We start from the raw sequence: 5,050 nt of genomic DNA on the forward strand, positions 1-5,050 counted from the left end.
GTTTGTCGAATAATTTCAGAAAATAATTGTTTAAAAATGTTTTTTAATAAAGAAAACTCTTTTAGGAATAATATGAAATTGTCATTTATGCTAGCATTTAATTCCCTTTCTGTATTTTTATGTATAAGATGTATTTCCTTTATACATGATATTTCTAATTCAATCTGATAATCTATTATTTTACTTTTAGTATTTATTCCATTTATATTTCATGTTAAACGTTGAGTTGCATGTTAATTTGAAGGATTTAGTCACATTCATGCAAGCATGATTTGTATGTTTTTATATTGTGGTCCTCAAGAGGCTTCTAATTGAAAACAATGGATTTATTAGATCTAAAATCATTGGAATTGGCCCATTTTTCAGTTATCTGATGTATTTTTTAAACTTTCACACCATCTTTAGAATACAACAGTTTTGGATGGAAACTAGCTATGCTTGAGTTCTCTTGGATCTCCAATTTTGTCCCTCACTCACATAGCTGCCAAAGATGTGATTGCTTACTGGAGCCCCAGAAGATGCTCCTCATTTTAAGCAATTCACTTTTCATCTGTCAGTTTATACCCAGAGTCAACCAATATTCCCAGAAGAAAAAATTGTCAATCTACCTTAAATTGCCTAATTTCTCTAGAATGTCGGGTCCTTAAAATGTTTTTATTTCAAGAGTTAATTGGTTTCCTAAATCCGATCTTATAATTTTCTGGGTTTTTGTTTGCTTGCTTTTTTAGTTGCCATAGACACATTAACCTGTCCTGAAGCAGACATCTTGATGCTCATTTTTCCTTTCCTCATAGAACGTATAAAATAAAACAACCTTTCCTAGCTTCTGATTTGTATTCTTCTTTCAACAAAGTCTACACTGTTTCTTTAACTAGTATATCCAAGTCATTAGCATCATCTGGTACTATGTTGTTTCCAAAGTTGAATGACTCTCTTTTTCAGAGAAAGATAGCATCCAATTCCCCCCTGAGATGGTTGTGATTAAGTGATATAGCTTGTGGAATGAAAACAGCTGGATTTGATGCTAGTTCAACTTCATTTCCGTCAATAATCTTCTGGGTTTGGGATATTGAGTAAAGACTGCCTGGCTTCTTTTAAACCCAGTGGAGACATTTTTCCACACAAAAGACTTTGGATTATATAATAGAGTAATGTCTGTATTAATGTCTCTAAAGTACCTTCACATGGTCCCTCTGAGCCCCTCACAGACACCCTGTGTCCTTGGAATTGCATTAGCATCTTCTAAAGCATAAATCTTCTTGAATATTCTTCATTCTTTAAATAGGTGAATCAAAGAGAGCTACCAATTGGCGTTGCTAGTGATTTTCAGAATGTGTCAATTTTAATATGTTTTTTAAAAGATATCTTACTGTTCCATATCTGCGATCATTGTATCTGACTCCTTTTCACCTGCTGTCCTAGGCATGAGGGATGGTGGGAGAGTTTATGTGGCTCTCCTGTAAGTTTTCATTGATAAGTTAGTCTTGAAAGGCAAGCCAAACCTTTGAAGTGTCTGCAGAAATAGATGCTAAAGTGACAGATTCAAAGCCCAGCCCCTGAAAAGGGCCTGGCACTTTCATGCAATGTGAGAAAGGTCAGTATAGCTGAATTGAGTATACAAAGAAAGAGTAAGGTGAGAAAGGAGTTAAACCAAGATTAATCTTAGATTCCCTAGAGATTTGTTACCTTTCAATACTAGACATTTGATAAATGTATCATATAGATTTTGCAAATGAAGTATTCTTTATGCACATGCTTCACTTTCATTCTTAAAACTGCTTTTATTATTTCCCATTGCTTATTTTTTATGCTTTTATAATTTTTTTCCATCTTTATTAAATGGGGTATTTCTTATTTACATTTCAAATGTTTTTCCCTTTCCCAGATTCCAGGCCAGCATCCCCCTCTCCCCTTCCCTCCCCTTCTCTGTGGGTGTTCCTCTCCCCATCCTCCCCCCATTACCGCCTGTCCCCCAACAATCCAATTCACTGGAGGTCCAGCCTTGGCAGGATCAAGGACTTCCCCTTCCACTGGTGCCCCTACTAGGCTATTCATTGCTACCTATGAGGTTGGAGCCCACCGTCAGTCCATGTATAGTCTTTGGGTAGTGGCTTAGTTCCTGGAAGCTCTGGTTGGTTGGCATTGTTGTTCATATGGGGTCTCAAGCACCTCCAGCTCTCTCAGTCCTTTCTCTGATTCTTTCAACAGGGGTCCCATTCTCAGTTCAGTGGTTTGTTGCTGGCATTCGCCTATGTATTTGCCATATTCTGGCTGGGTCTCTCAGGAGAGATATATATCCGGTTCCTGTCAGCCTGCACCTCTTTGCTTCATCCATTTTATCTAGTTTGGTGGCTGTATATGTATGGTCCACAGGTGGGGCAGGCTCTGCATGGGCGTTCCTTCAGTCTCTGTTCTAAACTTTGCCTCCCTATCCCCTCCTAAGTGTATTCTTGTTCCTCTTTTAAAGAAGGAGTGAAGCGTCTGCATTTTTGTCATCCTTCTTGAGTTTCATGTGTTCTGTGCATCCTGGGTAATTTGAGCATTTGGGTTAATATTCACTTAGCAATGAGTGCATACCATGTGTGTTTTTCTGTGATTGGGATAACTCACTCAGGATGATATTTTCCAGTTCCATCCAATTGCCTATGAATTTCACAAAGTCAATGATTTTGATAGCTGTGTAGTATTGCATTGTGTAGATGTACCACATTTTCTGTATCCATTCCTCTGTTGAAGGGCATCTGGGTTCTTTCCAGCTTCTGGCTATTATAAATAAGGCTTCTATTAACATAATGGAGCATGTGTCTTTGTTGTATGTTGGACCATCTTTTGGGTATATACCCAAGAGATGTGTAGCTGGGTCCTCAGGTACTGCAATGTTCAATGTTCTGAAAAACCTCCAGACTGATTTCCAGAATGGTTGTACCAGTCTGCAATCTCACCAACAAAGGAGGAATGTTTCTCTTTCTCCACATCATTGTCAGCATCTGTTGTCACCAGTTTTTGATCTTGGCCATTCTGACTGGTGTGAGGTGGAATCTCAGGGTGCATTTCCCCAATGACTAAAGAAGTTGAACATTTCTTTAGGTGCTTCTCAGCCATTCGATATTCCTCAGCTGTTAATTCTTTGTTTAGCTCTGAACCCCATTTTAATAGGGTTATTTGTTTTCCTGCAATCTAACTTCTTGATTTCTTTGTGTATATTGGATATAAGCCCTCTATCAGTTGTAGGATTTGTAAAGATCTTTTCCCAAACTGTTGGTTGCCATTTTGTCCTAACCACAGTGTCCTTTGCCTTACAGAAGCTTTGCAGTTTTATGAGATCCCATTTGTCAATTCTTGATCTTACAGCATAAGCCATTGGTGTTTTGTTCAGGAAATTTTCTCCAGGGCCCATGTGTTTGAGATTCTTTCCCACTTTTTCATATTAGTTTGAGAATATCTGGTTTGATGTGGAGGTCCTTGATCCACTTGGACATAAGCTTTGTAGAGGGTGATAAGAATGGATCAATCTGTAGTTTTCTACATGCTGATCTCCAGTTGAACCATTTGCTGAAAATACTATCTTTTTTCCATTGGATGGTTTTGGCTCCTTTGTCAAAAATCAAGTGCCCATAGGTGTGTGGGTTCATTTCTGGGTCTTCAATTCTATTCCACTGGTCTATCTGTCTGTCTCTGTACCAATACCATGCAGTTTTTATCACTATTGTTCTGTAATACTGCTTGAGTTCAGGGATGGTGATTCCCCCGGAAATCCTTTTATTGTTGAGGATAGTTTTAGCTATCCTTGATTGTTTGTTATTCCAGATGAATTTGGAAATTGTTCTGTCTAACTCTCTGAAGAATTGGATTGGAATTTTGATGGGGATTACATTGAATCTGTAGATCGCTTTTGGTAAAATGGCCATTTTTACTATATTAATCCTGCCACTCCATGTGCAATCTCCCATTGCGTATAAATGGGTCACAAATCAGAGGCTGATCTTTCTGCTCTTGAAACTCACCATTGTATGTGACTGATATTCAGATTAAACAACCTGACCATCTTCTTCATCCAAGTGAACAGGCCAGATGAAGAAGAGAAAAAAAAGCCTGATTTTCTATGCCAGGTAATTAGGCTGTTTGAATATGAACAATGACTACTTAATGCCTACTGTGGCATTTTAAAAATTGAAGAAGCTGAAATTACTTGTAGATCTGTTCAAATTCAACTAGATTTGTTAAATATAAGACTATTTTTGCAAATGAATATTATGTTTAATATTCTGTTATTAGAAAAAGGTACCTGACTAATCACTAATTTTCTGAGAAAAATTCACACACACACACACACACACACACACACACACACACTCACAAAGCAATGCTCTTTCACAGCTACTGCCTGGAGGGCATTTTGGAACACTTCACGAATTTGCATGTTATCCTTGTGAAGGGCCGTGCTAATCCCTGTATCATTCCAGTTTTAGTATATGTGCTGGCGAAGCAAGCACATGGAGGGCATTGATGTCTCTTCTTTCCTTACCTTCACACACACACACATTTCCCACAACATTGAACACATAATATTTTTCCTGTGGAGAAAATATTTTTAAGGCATCAGGGAATGTGAGTGTTTATTTGTGATACAACCATAGATTTCCTGATTATCTTTACTAATATGGTAAACACTGTTTCTGAAAGCTTTCTGTCTGTCCTTTGGGAAAACATCTGTTGTTTTCTGTTGAAGGAAATAGCATCAATAAGCCTTTCCAGCCTCTGACTTAGAATGTTTGTTTGCTTCTAGCTTGGCACATTTGAGAATCTACTAAATCCCCTCTATTTCCAAAAGTAATATAGAAGTATTTAAAAAAATCATAAAGCCATTAACTATGTAGAAATGAAAACAACTAACTATACTAAAAATCTTATTCTGAAGGAAAGCTTTTTTTTTTTTTATTAACTTCAGTATTTCTTATATACATTTCGAGTGTTATTCCCTTTCCCGGTATCCGGGCAAACATCCCCCTCCCCCCTCCCCTTCCTTATGGGTGTTCCCATCCCGACCCTC

At 37.7% G+C, this 5,050-nt stretch overlaps 1 non-coding gene across 1 annotated transcript; it reads right to left on the reverse strand.

The window, feature by feature from the left end:
* Window positions 1–4,390: 4,390 nt before the first annotated feature.
* Rnu6-1286 (RNA, U6 small nuclear 1286) lies at window positions 4,391–4,493 on the reverse strand. Its single transcript, XR_015678781.1, has one exon. It is a non-coding gene; the product is annotated as a U6 spliceosomal RNA (small nuclear RNA).
* Between the last annotated feature and the right edge of the window lie 557 nt (window positions 4,494–5,050).

Source organism: Rattus norvegicus, chromosome 2 (genome assembly GCF_021556685.1).
Source record: "Rattus norvegicus strain SHRSP/BbbUtx chromosome 2, alternate assembly SHRSP_T2T, whole genome shotgun sequence".
NCBI lineage: Eukaryota > Metazoa > Chordata > Mammalia > Rodentia > Muridae > Rattus > Rattus norvegicus.